The sequence below is a fragment of the Macaca thibetana genome, chromosome 3 (assembly GCF_024542745.1).
Source record: "Macaca thibetana thibetana isolate TM-01 chromosome 3, ASM2454274v1, whole genome shotgun sequence".
Taxonomy (NCBI): Eukaryota; Metazoa; Chordata; class Mammalia; order Primates; family Cercopithecidae; genus Macaca; species Macaca thibetana.
The window spans coordinates 8,939,462-8,956,748 of NC_065580.1; the positions used below are offsets into that span (position 1 = coordinate 8,939,462).

At 45.5% G+C, this 17,287-nt stretch overlaps 2 protein-coding genes across 3 annotated transcripts in view; one reads left to right on the forward strand and one right to left on the reverse strand.

The window, feature by feature from the left end:
• GIMAP8 (GTPase, IMAP family member 8) overlaps positions 1-16,016 on the reverse strand; it is a 33,171-nt gene extending 17,155 nt beyond the window's left edge. Inside the window, exon 1 of one of the 2 annotated variants that reach the window (XM_050785831.1) lies at positions 15,476-16,016. The gene's annotated coding sequence lies outside the window, so the exon portion shown is untranslated. The other variant, XM_050785832.1, reaches the window with a different exon arrangement.
• Positions 1-17,287, forward strand: part of RARRES2 (retinoic acid receptor responder 2) — a 647,965-nt gene that overhangs the window by 521,006 nt on the left and 109,672 nt on the right. The window lies entirely within an intron of this gene.

A 17,287-nucleotide genomic window follows, 5' to 3' on the forward strand; every position in this document is an offset into this window, starting at 1 on the left:
GAAAAGAGACACATTTTATCCATGGACCCAAAACTCCGGCACCAGTCATGGACTCAGGAAGACAGTCTTCTCTCGGTGTTTAATCAGTGCGAGGATGCCTGCCTGATTATTCACCCACACTCCATGGGTGTCTGATCACCAAGGTGACACCTGCTTTGGTCATTCAGCCACATTCCCTTAGTGGCAAGTCAATTGCGCGGATACCTGCTTTGGCTGCTCCCCACCCCCTTCTCTTTGTCTCTACTTTTCTCTTTAAACTTACCTCCTTCACTATGGGCAACCTTCCACCCTCCATTCCCTCTTCTTCTCCCTTAGCCTGTGTTCTCAAGAATTTAAAATCTCTTCAAGTCTCGCCTGACCTAAAATCTAAGCATCTCATTTTCTTCTGCAACACTGCTTGACTCCAATACAGACTTGACAATGGTTCTAAATGGCCAAAAAATGGCACTTTTGATTTCTCCATCCTATAAGACCTAGATAATTTTTGTCAAAAAATGGGCAAATTGTCTGAGGTGCCTGACGTCCAGGCATTCTTTTACACATTGGTCCCTCCCTAATCTCTGCTCCCAATGTGACTCATCCCAAATCTTTCTTCTTTCTCTCCTGTCTGTTCCTTCAGTCTCCACCCCAGTTCTGAGTCCTTTGAATCCTTCTTTTCTATGGACTCATCTGACCTCTCCCCTTCTCCCCAGGCTGCTCCTTGCCAGGCCGAGCCAAGTCCCAATTCTTCCTCAGCCTCTGCTCCCCCACCGTATAATCCTTCTATCACCTCCCCTCCTCACACCCAGTCTGGCTTACAGTTTCGTTCCGCAGCTAGCCCTCCCCCGCCTGCCCAACAATTTACTCTTCAAGAGGTGGCTGGAGCTAAAGGCATAGTCAAAGCTAATGCTCCTTTTTTCTTTATCCAACCTCTCCCAAATCAGTTAGCATTTAGGCTCTTTTTCATCAAATATAAAAACCCAGCCCAGTTCATTGCCCAATTGGCAACAACTCTTAGATGCTTTACTGTCCTATAACCCAGAGGAAGGCTGTCTTATTCTCAATATACATTTTATTACCCAATCCACTCCTTACATTAGAAAAAGCTCCAAAAATTAGATTCCGGCCCTCAAACCCCACAATAGGACCTAATTAACCTTGCCTTCAAGGTGTATAATAATGGAGTAGAGGCAGCCAAGTAGCAATGTATTTCTGAGTTACAGCTACTTGCCTCTGCTGTAAGACAACCCACAACCACGTCTCTAGCATACAAAAACTTCAAAACATCCAAGCCACAGCTCCCAGGGGCTCCTTCAAAACATTCTCATGGACTTTGCTTCACATGCCAAAAGCCTGGTCACTGGGCCTCAGAATGCCCACAGCCTGGGATTCCTCCTAAGCCATCCCTTGTCTGTGCAGGACCCCACTGGAGGTCTGACTGTCCAACTCACATTGCCACTGCTCCTAAACCCCTGGAGCCCAAACCCAATGTTCCTTGGCTGACTCCTTCCCAAATGTCCTTGGCTTAGTAGCTGAAGACTGACACTGCCTGATCACCTTGGAAGCCCCCTGGACCATCACAGATGCCAAGCTTCAGGTAACTCTTAGAGTGGAAGGTAAGTCCATCCCCTTCTTAATCAATACGGGGGCTACCCACTCCACATTACCTCTTTTCAAAGGCCTGTTTCCCTTGCCTCCATAACTGTTGTGGGTGTTGATGGCCAGGCTTCTAAACCTCTTAAAACTCCCAACTCTGGTGCCAACTTGGACAATACTCTTTTAAGCACTCCTTTTTAGTTATCCTCACCTGCCCAGTTCCCTTATTACGTTGAGGCATTTTAACTAAATTATCTGCTTCCCTGACTATTCCTAGGCTACAGCCACATCTCATTGCCACCCTTTTCCCCAGTTCAAAGCCTCCTTCGCATCTTCCTCTCCTATCCCCACACCATAACCCACAAGTATAGGACACCTCTACTCCCTCCCTGGCAACTGATCACATGCCCATTACTATCTCAGTAAAACTTAATCACCCTTACCTGACTCAATGCCAATATCCCATCCCACAGCAGGCTTTAAAAGGATTAAAGCCTGTTATGACTCACCTGTTACAGCATGGCCTTTTAAAGCCTATAAACTCTTACAATTCCCCCATTTTACCTGTACAAAAGCCAGACAAATCTTACAAGTTAATTCAGGATCTGCACCTTATCAACCAAATTGTCTTGCCTATCCACCCCAAAGTGCCAAACCCATATACTTTCCTATCCTCAATACCTCCCTCCACAACCCCTCCACGACCCATTAATCTGTTCTGGATCTCAAACATACTTTCTTTACTATTCCTTTGTATCCTTCATCCCAGCCTCTCTTCTCTTTCACTTGGACTGACCCTGACACCCATCAGGCTCAGCAACTTACCTATGCTGCACTGCAGCAAAGCTTTCTGGATAGCCCCCATTACTTCAGTCAAGCCCAAATTTCTTCCTCTTCTGTTACCTATCTCAGCATAATTCTTCATGAAAACACATGTGCTCTCCCTGCTGATCGTGTCCAGCTAATCTCCCAAACCCCAACCCCTTCTACAAAATAATGACTCCTTTCCTTCCTAGGCATGGTTAGGTACTTCTGCCTTTGGATACCTAGTTTTACCATCCTGACTAAACCATTATGTAAACTCACAAAAGCAAACCTAGCTGACCCCATAAATCCTAAATCCTTTCCCCACTCCCCTTTCCATTCCTTAAAAAACAGCCCTAAAAGCTGCTCCCACACTAACTCTCCCTAACTCATCCCAACTTTTTCATTACACACAGCCAAAGTGCAGGGCTGTGTGGTCAAAATTCTTACACAAGAGTCAGGACCACACCCTGTAGCCTTTCTGTCCAAAAAACTTGACCTTACTGTTTTAGGCTGGCCTCCACCCCCATGACTGTATCTCTCTAATCCATCTGGCATTCACTCGATTTCACCATATTTCCTCCTTTCCTGTTCCTCACCCTGATCATACTTGGTTTATTGATGGCAGTTCCACCAGGCCTAATTGCCATTCACCAGCAAAGGCAGGCTATGCTATAGTATCTTGCACACCTATCATTGAGGCTACTGCTCTGCCCCCCCACCCACTACCTCTCAGCAAGCCAAACTCATTGCCTTAACTCAAGCCCTCACTCTTGCAAAAGGACTATGCATCAATATTTATACTGACTCTAAATATGCCTTCCATATCCTGCACCACCATGCTGTTATATGGGCAGAAAGAGGTTTCCTCACTACACAAGGGTCCTCCATCATTAATGCCTCTTTAATAAAAACTCTTCTCAAGGCCACTTTACTTCTAAAGGAAGTTGTAGTCATTCACTGCAAGGGCCATCAAAAGGCATTAGATCCCATCACTCAGGGCAATGCTTATGCTGATAAGGTAGCTAAAGAAGCAGCTAATGTTCCATCTTTTATCCCTTATGGCAGCTTTTCTCCTTCTCATGGGTCACTCCCACCTACTCTCCCACTGAAACTTCCACCTATCAATCTCTTCCCACATAAGGCAAATGGTTCTTGGACCAAGGAAAATAATCTACTTCCAGCCTCACAGGCCCATTCTATTCTGTCGTCATTTCAAAACCTCTTCCATGTACATTACAAGCCTGCCTCTTAGAACCTCTTATTTCCTTTCTACCGTGGAAATCTATCCTCAAGGAAATCACTTCTCAGTGTTCCATCTGCTATTCTACTACTCCTCAGGGATTGTTCAGGCCCTCTCCCTTCCCTACACATCAAGCTCGGGGATTTGCCCCCACCCAGGACTGGCAAATTGATTTTACTCACATGCTTCAAGTCAGGAAACTAAAATACCTCTTGGTCTAGGTAGACACTTTCACTGGATGGGTAGAGGCCTTTCCCACAGGGTCTGAGAAGGCCCCACGGTCATTTTTTCCCCTCTGTCAGACATAATTCCTTGGTTTGGCCTTCCCACCTCTATACAGTCCGATAACAGACTGGCCTTTATTAGTCAAATCACCCAAGCAGTTTTTCAGGCTCTTGGTATTCAGTGGAATCTTCATACCCCTTACCGTCCTCAATCTTCAGGAAAGGTAGAATGAACTAATGGTCTTTTAAAAACACTCTTCACCAAGCTCAGCCTCATACTTAGAAAGGAGGACTCTGACAAGGATAGAGCCCAAAAACTCACTAACCAAGCAAGTAATTATGCTGAACTCCCTTGGGCACTCTGTAATTGGATGTCCTGAGTCCTCCCAATTCTTAGTCCTTTAATACCTGTTTTTCTCCTTCTCTTATTTGGACCTTGTGTCTTCCATTTAGTTTCTCGATTCATCCAAAACCATATCCAGGCCATCTCCAATCATTCTATATGACAAATGATTCTTCTAACAACCCTACAATATCACCCCTTACCACAAAATCTTCCTTCAGCTTAATCTCTCCCACTCTAGGTTCCTACATCACCCCTAATCCTGCTCGAAGCAGCCCTGAGAAATGTCGCCCATTATCTCTCCATACCACTCCAAAAAATTTTTGCTGCCCCAACACTTCAATACCATTTTATGTTATTTTTCTTATTAATATAAAAAGGCAGGTATGTCAGGCCTCTGAGCCCAAGTTAAGCCATCATATCCCCTGTGACCTGCACGTATACATCCAGATGGCCTGAAGTAACTGAAGATCCACAAAAGAAGTGAAAATAGCCTTAACTGATGACATTTCCCCATTGTGATTTATTTCTGCCTTACCCTAGCTGATCAATGTACTTTGTAATCTCCCCCAACCTTAAGAAGTTTCTTTATAGTTTTCCCCACCTTAAGAAGGTTCTTTGTAATTCTCCCCACCCTTGAGAATGTACATTGTGAGATCCACCCCTTGGCCATAAAACGTTGCTCCTAACTCCACCACCTATCCCAAAACCTATAAGAACTAATGATAATCCCACCATCGTTTGCTGACTCCTTTTCTGGACTCAGCCCACCTTTACCCGGGTGAAATAAACAGCCTTGTTGCTCACACAAAGCCTGTTCATGGACTGTCTTTACATAGACACGTGAGACACAATGGATATATAAAACAATCAAAAAACAACAAAATGACAGGAGTAAGTTCATCTATCAGTAACAACCTTAAATGTAAATGGTTTAAATTCACCAATTTAAAGGTATAGACTGGCTGAGTGGAATATAAAACAAGACCTAACTATATGCTGCTTACGAGAAATTCACTTCCTCTGTAAAACACATAGAATGAGAGTGAAGGGATTAAAAATAAGATATCCCACCCAAACAGAAACCAAAAACATGCAGGAGTAGCTATACTTAAATCAGACAAAACAGACTTTAAATCAAAAACATAAAGACACAAAGAAGATTATATTATGATAGATCAATTGAGCAAGAGAGTATAATGACTATATTTGTGCACCTAATACAGAAATGTCAAGCAAATATTGTTAGGGCTACAGAGAGAGATAGACCCCAATACAATAATAGGTAGAGACTTCAATACCCCAGTTTCAACATTGGACAGATAATCTAGATAGGAAATTAACAAAGAAACATAGGACTTAATCTACACTGCAGATCATGTGGACTCAACAGATGTTTACAGAACATTTCCTCCAACGCACTTTCTTCTTATCAACACATGGAGAATTCTCCAAGCTAGACCATCTGTTATGTCAGCATTATCCTGATATGATTTGAGCATATAATTTATTAGCTCCAATGGTGCTTAAGGTATCAGTAGCCAATATGGGTTATTGTGTGGAGCCTTTGGCAGGCCCTTATAGATAACTCACAGTATAAACCCTAAAGATTTTGGAGCAAGGCCCTGTTGTCGTCTATGAATAACTAGTCACCTTTTGGGAAACAACTTTTGGCCTGCCACTGGGCCTTAGTAGACACTGAACACTTAACCATGGGCCACCAAGTTGGCATGAGTATATAGTAAAGTATATAGTAAAGTTGGGTGTGCACGGAAGGACTCCATCATCAGCTGGAAGTGGTATATATGAGACTGGACCTAACTAGGCCCTAAAGGCACAAGTTACATGAAAAAGTAGCCCAACTGCCCATGATCCCTACTCCTGCTATACTGCCTTATCTCTCCCAAGCTGCACTCACGACCTCATAGGGGAGTTTCCTACAATGAATTGACAGAGGAAGAGAAAATTCAGAGCTAGTTTACAGATAGTCCTGCACAATATGCAGGCACTACCCAAAGTGGACAGCTTCATCACTATAGCACCAATCTGGGACATTTCTGAAGGACAGTAGTCAAGGAAAATCCTCCCAATGGGCAGAACTTTAAGCAGTGTACCTGGTTGTTCATTCTGTTTGAAAGGAGATGTGGCAAGATACAATTATATACCAATTCATGGACTGTGGCCAATGGTTTGGCTGAATGGTCAGGGACCTTGAAGAAACATGATTAGAAAATTGGTAACAAGAAAGTCTGGGGAAGAAGTATGTGGATAGACCTCTTGGAATGAGTGAAAAACATGAAGAAAACATGAAGACATTTAGTCCCATATGAATGCTTACCAAAGGGTGATTTCAGCAGAGGAAGATTTTATTAAAATAATCATCAAATTGATAAAATGACCCATTCTGTGGATAGCAGTCAGCCTCTTCCCCCAGCCACCCCTGACATCATCCAATATGCTCATAAACAAAGTGGCCATGCTGGCAGAGGTGAAGATTATACATGGGCCCAGCAACATGGTCTTCCATTCACTAAGGCCAATCTGGCTATGGCCACCACTGAGTACCCAATCTACTAGCAGCAGAGGCTAACACCAAGTCCCTGATATGGCACCATTCCCCAGGGTTATCAGCAAGCTACCTACGGCAGATTGATTTCATTGGACCACTTCAAACATGAAAGAGGGAGTGTTTTGTTCTTATCAAAATAGACACTTACTCTGAATATGGATTTGCCTTCCCTGCATACAATGCTTTTGCCAAAACTACCATCCTTGGGCTTACATAAAACTTTACCTATTGTTACAGTTTTCCATACAGGCTTACTTCACAGGAACTCACTCCAAGGAACTCACTTCACAGCAAATAAAGTGAGGCAATGAGCCCATGTTCATGGAATTCACTGGTCTTACCACGTTCCCTGCCATCCTGAAGGAGCTGAATTGATAGAAAAGTGGAATGGCCTTCTGAAGATTCAGTTATAGCACCAGTTACATGACAATACCACCTTGTAGGACTGGGGCAAGGTTCTCCAGGAGGCTCTACATGCTCTGAATCAGCATCCAATATATGACGCTATTTCTCCCATAGCCAAGATTCATGGGTCCAGGAATCAAGGGGTAGAAACGGGAGTGGTACCACTTGCTATTACTCCTAGTGACCCACTAGTAACATTTTTGCTTCCCATCCTCAAGGCTTTATGCTGGCCTAAAGGTCTTAGTTCCAAAAGAAGAAATGCTTCCACTTGGAGATACCACAATGACTCCATTGAACTGGAAGTTAAGAATGCCACCTGGCCACTTTGGGCTCCTCATTCCTCTAAATCAACAGGCCAAGAAGGGAGTTTTGGTATTGGGGGGGTGATTGATCCTTACTACCAAGGGGAAACTGGACTACTACTCTACAATGGAGGTAAGAAAGAATATGGAATACAAGAAATCCCTTAGAGCATCTCTTAGTATTGCCACATCCTATGATTAAAGTCAATGGAAAATTACAACAACCCAATCCAGGCAGGGCTACTAATAACTCAGATTTTTAGGGAATAAAGGTCTGGGTCAGCCTCCACCTCCCCAGATAAAAAACCACAACCACCTGAGCTCACTGATGATGGTAAAAGGAAAACAGCATGGGTGGGAAAAGGAGGTAATTATCAAAACCAGTTATGACCACACGACCAGTTACAGGAATGAGGATTATAATTCTTGTGAGTATTTCCTCCTTATTTTGTAATGAATGTATGTGTGTCAAATATATTTGTTTTCTTCCCTCTCTTATCTCTTTAACATGTAACATAAGACGTATTGATTTTACATTATAATATTTAAGTATGGTTAACTTTACATCATAGTATTTAAGTTATAGGATATCAAAGAGAAGGATAAAAGAACTTTATTTCTTTTTCTGGAGAAGGAATTAGTGCATATCAGTTGTATGCAGGACAGTTGTATCCTGTTAGATGGATTTATGACCTTGTTATTGTCTTTAATTGGGAGATTAAGTGTAGTTTAAGGAGAAGTGTATGGATTCCAGGTGGATAAGGTAAGGACGTGTGCTGGTTAATTTTATGAGTCAATTCGTCTGGGTTATGGAGCCTAGATAGTTAGTCAAACATTATTCTGAATGTTTCTGTGAGGGTGTTTTGGGATAAGATTTACATTAAAAATCAGTGGACTCTGGGTAAAGCAGATTGCCCTCACTAGTGGGGGTGGGCCTCATCCAATCAGTTGAAGACCTGATTAGAATAAAAGGCTTACCTGCCCCAAGCAAGAAGGAATCATTTAGCAGATGGCCTTTGGACTTCATCTGCCACATTGGCTCTTCCTGGTTCTACAGCAGGTTGCCTTTGGACCTAAACAGCAATTCTTTCCTGAGTCTCCAGCCTACCAGCCTCCCCCATCAGATTTTGGTCTCACCAAGTCTCCACAATCATGTAGGCCAATTCCTCAAATAAATATCTTACACACACACACACACACACACACACACACACACACACACACACCCCATTCATTCTGTTTCTCTAGAGAACCCTGGCTAACACACACGGGAAAGGTGCTAAAGTGCTCAGTGCCTTACATCTGAGCAAGACAGAAGTGGTGAGGAGTTGAAGGAACCAGGCATGTGGCTCTCTGAGGAAAGAGTGTTGCAGGCAGAGGGAGCAGCAAGTTCAAAGGCCAGGGCCTGTTGGGGAAGGAGCAAGGAAGGCAGTGCAGCTGGAGTGGAGAGTGGCCGAGTGCAGCTCAAAGAACTGCCCATGAGCAAGGTAGAGCCTGTGGGACTTGCTGGGACTTGGGCCTCAGGGTGTCTGCATCTCTTCAGACCTTAATCTCATCAGACCTTCAAGATCTTACCAATCTGATAGGGGTAAAACAGTATTTCACAAATGTTTTCAGCTGTCAGAATTTATATTTTACATTTTTTCATGTGCTTGTTGGCTGTTTGGGCTGGCCCTTCTGTGAATTTTTAGTTAATATTATTTTCCCGTTTGTCCCTATGGGTATTTGTATAATTTATTGATTTGTAGAAATGATGTATATGTTCTGGTTACTAAACCTTTGTTGATTCTACACATTTCATAGATCTTTTCACAGTCTGTGGCCTATTTTTAGGTTTCTAAATATGTCTTTTGTCATACACACAAAAACACTAAATTTTAATCTACTCTTATCAACCCTTTGTTTCATAATTTAAGCACTGTTGCTGGGAACAGGCCCCAAGCCTAGCCATAAATAGGCCATGAGAAACTGGCCATAAACAAGATCTCTGCAGCACTGTGACATGCTCATGATGGCTATGACACACATGCTGGAGATTGCTGGTTTACCAGAATGAGGGCAAGGAACACCTGGCCCACCCAGGGCAGAAAATCAAGGCATTCTTAAACCACAAACAATGGCATGAGTGATCTGTGCCTTAAGGACATGTTCCTGCTGCAGATAACAAGCCAGAACCTGTCCCTTTGTTCTCCGTAAAGAATACTTTTAGTTAATCTATAAACTGCAGAAACGACGGGCTTACTGTCAATAAATAGGTGGGTGAAACACTGTTTGAGACTCTCAGCTGTGAAGGCCGCCAGCCCCCTGATCCCACTCTGCACTCTATTTCTGTGTCTGTGTCTTCATTCCTCTCGCACCACTGGGTTGGGGTCTCCACAACCGAGCTGGTCTCAGTGCATTGTGCATTTTTTTCTTTAAAAATTCTGTTTTTATCATGATATCAAAGAGATATTCTTTACTTTCTTCTAAATATTTCTTACTCAATTTAGAACTTTAATCTCTCTGGAATTTGTTTTTGTGTATAGTATGAGGTAGGCAACTAATTTTATCCTTTTTCCATCTTGAACAAAATGACACTGTTGATTGGCCAAACAAACTAACCCCCTTCTCTTTTACACATCACCCACTATAAATGTTGGGGAGGGGGATCTGAGTACTCTCTGTTGTAAACAGAATGGTCACCAAGGTGTCCATGTGCTAATTCCCAGAATCTGTGGCTGTGTTACTTTACATGGAAAAAGGGACTTTGCCAATGTTATTAAGAATTTCGAGACAGATAATCTTGGATCATCCAGGTGGGCTCAGTGGTCTGTAGGAGGGTCCTTATAACAGGGATACAGGAAAGTCAGAGTGAGAAGGAGATGTGAGGACAGAGGCAGAGGTCACAGAGACAGAGGGACTTAAAGATGCCACATTGCTAGCTTTAAAGATGGAGGAAGGAGCAGGCACCAGGAGTCAAGGGGATGCAGGTGGCTTCTAGAAGGTGGAAAAGGCGAGGAAATGGAGTATTCCATAGAACCTGCAGAAGGACCACATTCCTGCCCAGAAAACCTTGATTTCAGGACTTTTGACCTCCAGAACTGTAAAATAAATTGGTGGGCTTTTAGCCACTAAATTTGTGGCAATTTGTTACAGCAGCAGTAGGAAACTAATACACTCTCTCTCCCAGCTTCCCTTCTAACTAGGGTTGTCTATGTGACCCAGCTCTACCAGATGATAGTTACATGAAAGTCTGCTTGGAAATTCTGGAAATATTAGTACTATTTCCTTGGTGATAGAGACAGACTCAAGTAGACAGCTCCTGTTGTCATCTCCTCCCCCTTCTTCTTGCATGGGATTGAAGTGTGATATCTGGGATTGTGGCAGATAGTATGGGGCAATAAGGTCACAAATATTAAAACAAAAAGTCAACATTGCACCACCAAACACAAAGATAAAAGGCACCTGGATTTCTGCTGCTATCACTGAGCTCCCAGAACATCCCAGAGACCAACCCTTTGTTAAATGAGCACTTAATATTCTAATGATTTAAGAGCTTGTTAATCAAAGTGCAATTCACAGAGTAGCAACATCGCCAAGAACTGGGATCTCATTAGAACTGCAGAATCAGACCCCGCCCCAGATGTACTGAATCAGAATCTATAATTTAACAAGACCTAGGTTATTCTCATGAGCATTTATGTTTAACAAGCTCTGGTTAAGCCACCTTTAGTTAAAACTGAGCATTCCTAAATGATCCCACATGAAGAGCCAAGCTTCCCAGCAGCATTTACTGAATAGTCCATGCTTTCTCCAATAATTCTATCAGATGCCAAGTGCCCGTAGGTCCACAGTTCTATCCCTAGGTTCTCTGTTTTGTCCACTGGACTCTTAGTGTATTCCTGAACCAGAATGCCTTCATTACCAAACGCCAATATTACTTAATTAGTATAACTTTAGTATAACTTTAAAATAAGTCTTAGTTAACTGATTGAGCAACTCCCAACACCTTGCTATTATTCGAAACTGTCTTGGCTCCTCTCAGCTTTTTAATCTGATATAGGACTTTTAAAATCAGCTGTCAGTTTCTTTAAGTCCTGTTGAAATGCTGAATGCCATTGCATTGCATTTTAGCTTTGTTGTTGTCTTTCCCTCTATTCTTTGTTGTCTTTCCCTCCATTCTTTTTTGTTGACCAGTTTTAAATATGTTCTAATTTCAATTATGATTTCTTTTTGACCCAAAGGTAAAAGAAGTGACTACTAAATTTCAAAATGTATTGAGACATAGGCTACCTTTTTACTTATTTCAAATGCTGCAATGTGACCAGAGAACAATGTCTGTATAAACTCTTTGTCATTGGTTGAGATTTACTTTTTGGCTCAGTAAAACTTTTGTAGGTGTTCCTGTAGGCTCTTAAAGAATGTGCAGCCTGTTACTGTGGTACCTTCCACAATCAAGGCCCCATCCCTCCGCTGCCACCTTAGCTACAGCTTCTCAGATGGTCCAGCACACCCTTGCCTGCACCCCATCCTCCTGTCTGCCTGGAACGTTCCTACCCATTCTCCATCGCTTAGTCCAAGGACTCTGAGGCTCCATGTCAAGCCTTTCCTGACTTTTCCAGATTGAACTTGTCATCAGCTCTTCTTTGGACTTCTGCAGTAATATTAACACTGCTCCCCTGTTTCCACCCTTCTCCTGCCGTCTAATGTCCATGAATAGCCACAGTTCTCCTCTCCTGTTAAAACAAGAGACAGGTGATGTCACGCTTCATTCCAAAACCCTCCAATGGCTCTTCACTCATTCAAAGTAAAAGACAAAGCCTTTATAGTGGTCACGAGACCCTGTCTTGCGCCCAGCTGCCCTCTGACCTCATTTCCCACTCCCTTCCCCTCACTTTGTCTGCCGCAGTCATGTCAGCCGGCGCTATTCTTCAAACATGCTTGCTGTTCATCTGAACTGGGGCATTCTCCCTTGCAGACACGTGCACTTCCCTTAGGTCTCTACCACACTGTCCCCTTGGTACAGGAGACCATCTCCATCCTCCATCTGCTATTAAAGAGCTGTCCGTGCCTCTGTGCCCCACTGACACCCCCGCCCCATACCCATCACCCACCACTGCCACCCTAAGAGCCGTCCACCCCTCGGTGCCCCACTGGTACCCCCTCCACATACCCAGCACCCACCACTGCCACCCTAAGAGCTGTCCGTGCCTCTGTGCCCCACTGGTACCCCCGCCCCATACCCATCACCCACCACTGCCACCCTAAGAGCCGTCCACCCCTCGGTGCCCCACTGGTACCCTCCCCATACCCAGCACCCACTACTGCCACCATAAGAGTCGTGACTCCTCTGTGCCGCAGCTGCACCCCCGCCCCGTACCCAGCACCCACTACTGCCACCCTTCACATCTGCATTTACTTGCTTAATGCTTTTTAGTCTCCCACCACTAGAGGTGAGTTCCGTGAGAATAAGGACTTGCTCTGTTTTTCTCACCACCATATCTACAACATAGAGAAAGTATCTGATAAATACTTGTTTCCGGGTTGATGGTTATTGACTTGAAAAACAAGCAAAATGCAGCAGATACGCCAAAGACAGTGAAGAGTGGGAAAGTCCTTTAGCCCTTTTTCTGTGCAGTGATTTGGTGGTTCATACCTTTTCAAAAAATGGGGTCTGTGGCACTCAGGGAAGAGGCCGCACTGCAGGGAATGACCCAGGGAGGTAGTAAAGGCAGTGGCACAGCTCACTTTCGAAAAGGGCGAGGCGAAGCCCATGAGGGCCTTGACAGAGGCCTCTCTCTGGAATCATCTGGATGACTGCACGGCACAAGGCAGAGCCCACCACAGCCTCAAACACCTCAGAACCGCAGAACCATCCACCAGGGGAAAAGTACTTCTGGTGGGTTCAAACCTAATCAGCACCAGGGTCTTCTAAGATCATCTTTCACCCAGATACACCCTATGGAGAGAAGTTTTCACGCTAATGCCCTATCTCTATCTCCTGTCTGTCCTCAATTTTCTAAATAACATTCATTCTATCTGATATTATTTATTATTTTATAATTATTTATTAATTTTATTTTTAAATTTCTAAATTTTCTCTGTACTACCCCTGGTACAAAGCTCCATAATGGCATATGCCAAAACTCCAAACATGCCTGTTTTGTTCTGTGTCCCCAGGCCCTAACATTGTGCCTGGCATGTAGTATATGCTCAATACGTGGTGTTAAATGAATGGTCGATCACAGGAGAGACAGAAATGTGAAGAAAAGAAGAAAAACGGTTTTTAGAACTGAGAGGAAGGCCGAGCACAGTGGCTCACTCCTGTAATCCCAACACTTTCGGAGGCCAAGGCGGGCAGATCCCTTGAGATCAGGAATTTGAGACCAGCCTAGTCAACATGATGAAACCCCATATTTATTAAAAGTACAAAAATTAGCGGGGCATGGTGGTGGGTGCCTGTAGTTCCAGCTACTTGGGAGGCTGAAGCAGGAGAATTGCTTGAAATCTGGAAGGCAGAGGTTGCAGTGAGCTGAGATCACACCACTGCACTCCACCCTGGGCGACAGAGCGAGACTCCGTCTCAAAGCAAAAAAAAAAAAAAAAGAACTGAGAAGCAGACAAAAGAGATGTCACTTTGAATAGTAAAAGGGAAGTGACTTAAATTGTGTGTGTGTATATATATATATATATGCAAGTGAAGTGAGATGTCTCTGCAAATTAATGTAAGAAAAAAAGACACTAGTGAGTAAACAGCAAGCTGAAGGAAACAGAGGCCTCCCACAGACCTGAAGAAGAAAGAAATTTCTTTCCCAATTAGGCGGCACAGCCTTGCATGGTTCCCCAGCAGAGTATGACCAAACCGATGAATCTTTGCTGGACTCCTGCCTGCAGCTCCACATGATGTCAAGACCTACACACACACGCACACACACATGCACGCACACATGCACACTCCTACCACACATACAGCTTCCCAGCTGGTAGCCCTTCAGCCCAGCATGTAGAAAGTGCACTTAAGGACAAAAAGGAACCCAAACTCACCCTCCCTCGCGCTCTGCCAGCCCACGTTTCCCTCTGCTCAATCTCCCAGGCCACTCTGGAGGCCCCAGCAGAGCAACTGAGAGAAAAAGAGAGCGTTCTTCCTGTAATTCACTGAAGACTGTAAAGGCAGCCTCCGCCTCCTTCTCAGGAAACAGCCCAAGGCAACTGTGGACTCAGGCATCTGAGCACAGCGTCCAGCCATGCGAGGATTCATCCCACATCTAGTCACAGTTCCCACTTATAGAGCAGGGTGGTCGGAGATGGCTCCAGAGCCCAGCGTGGGGGAGACCTTAGGCCCAGCCCAGCAGGGCAACCATCAAGAGGAAGGGAAGGGGTTAACTGCTGAGGGCCAGGTTGGCTGAAATGTAGATGAAATGAGAAATACTGTTTTTGGTAAGGTATTGACCCCTCCAATGCCCAGTTCACAGAATCCTAACTGTGCAAGGGGCAGGAAATACCAGAAAAGCAGACATGGAAAAATCAGCATCCCCCCACCCCCTGCTTTAGGAGCTCCGCTGGCTTCCTCCTGGCGGCTGCTCTGCGGCACCATCTAGCTTCATGGGACTTCTGACAGGCTCCTTCCGCCTGCTTCTTCCTCCCTTCTGCCAGCCTCAGCCCTCCTCCTCTTCAGGGCTCACGCCCACTCCCCCACGCAACTTCTGTCAGGACGGCCACTCTCACCGATGTCTGGGAATGTGCCTCTGTCCCCATCCTGCGGAATCTGCTCCCCACCAGGCTGGGGAGACACGCTTTGGACCAGGAGGAAAGCTTTCCAGGGTCCCTGCGATCCAACCCCACAAGCAGCCTCTTCTCCCATGGCTGAACAGGCGACCTTCCCGGTGCCAAGCCCATCCTCCCCCACAGCTATGCACCAGCACACACATCTACACACGTGTGCACACGTCACACATGCACTGCAGTCCTGTCCCATGGCGTCCCAGTCTCCAGGCTCTGCAATCCACCTGGCTCCATCCCTCCATCTCTCACCTGGGTGGAAGCAGCTGCTGGTCCCCCAGGGCACAGGATGTGAGGAGGGCGAGGAGGGTGAGGGGAGAACACCGGAGAGCAACCCTCTTCCCAGGCCTGGTCCTCCTGGCAGGAGGGTTTCGGGTGTTTCTGCAAAGGAAGAGATTTCTAGAAACAGCCTTCACAATCACAGAGGCATGCAGTTGGAGAGGAAGTTCCGTGTGCAGGCCACAGGCTCAGCACGTCAAGAGCCATCAGGGCTCAGGGAGGAGCCAGCATTGGGGACACACGTGCCTTCCCTGGGTGCTGAGTGCCTTGTGGAGTCACAACACAGCAGAAACTGAGGAGCCTGGCCTCTCCCGCAGCTGTGGACTGAGAGGAGGGAGGAGAAATGACAGCAGAGACCTGGCCAGGGGCTGGGGCACCGGGGCGGGTGCCAGGCTGAGCTTCAGAAGGGCTGCAAGGACAGGGGCTTGGATAGGGCAGGAGAAGGACGTCAAGCCGGTTCCTGTTCCTGAGAGGACAGAGATTGGGGCTCCGCTACAGGCTCCGAGCAAAGCCAGCTCCTGGCCTCTGTGTGCTCTGAAGTGGCCTTTAGGACTTCCTCTAACAAGTCCTTCCTCGCTTCCCTTGCCTTCCCTAAAACCCACAACCCAGGGAACTCCGAGCCTGACAGACCAGCGCTGCTTCTCAGGGAATGAATGCTTTTCCCCAGCTTGCAAAACATGTGAAATGCCATGCTTCGATGCTTTCAAATCTTTCACAAAATGAAACCCCTTTTGTGAAAGAACATAGTGTCCCAAATCCCTGGTCTCTACTTCATAAGGAAGTCAAACACGGAGGAAGACTTCTTCAAAAACCTTTACTGGGGTAAAAATGATGTAACATTAAATGTACCATCTTAACCACGGTAGAAAGTACATTCACATTGTTGTGTGCCAGGTCTGCAGGACTTTTCATCCTGCAGCACCCAGATTCTCCCCATTATACCCCAACTCCCCTCCCCAAACCCCAGCCTGGGTAACCACCGTTCTACTTTCCATTTCTATGATTTTTTTTTTTTTTTTTTTTTTTTTTTTTTTTTTTTTTTTTGAGACAGAGTCTTGCTCTGTTCCCCAGGCTGGAGTGCAATGGTGAGATCTCGGCTCACTACAACCTCCACCTCCCAAGTTCAAGCTATTCTCCTGCCTCAGCCTCCCGAGTAGCTGGGATTAGGCATCCGCCACCACACATGGCTAATATTTGTATTTTTAGTAGAAATGGGGTTTGCCATGTTGGCCAGGCTGGTCTTGAACTCCTAACCTCAAGTGATCCACCTGCCTCGGCCTCCCAAAGTGCTGGGATTACAGGTGTGAGCCACCGCGCCCAGCCTGTTTCTATGATTTTTGGCAACGTCAGATACTCATGTGAGTGGAGTCCCACAATGTCTGCCCTTCTGAGACTGAGCAGAATGCCCTAGAGGTTCGTCCAAGTGAGTGCGGAACCGTCTGCACTCTGCACGCCGGGCTGTCTTCACGGAATGCAGAGGCTGGGGCCTCGAGGGACTGGAGCTCACTGCAGTTTTCCAAATGTCTGAGGTGGTGCTGAGCTTTCCAAAGGGACCCCACAGAAGGAGGAGCAGTGGGGGTAGCTGAAGTAGAGGGGCATGCTTCAGATATGAAGTCTCTACAGTAGTCAAAACCACAGGCTTTGGGGTACTGCTGTCAGCCTATCACATCCCGAGGGATCCACCCCCTCTCCGTGGACTGGTCTTCATGCGCCAGCCTTGAGGGCTGCTCTACCTTGTTATGAACCTGAAGGAAACCCTGGTTATGCTGGGATGGCCCAAGAAGA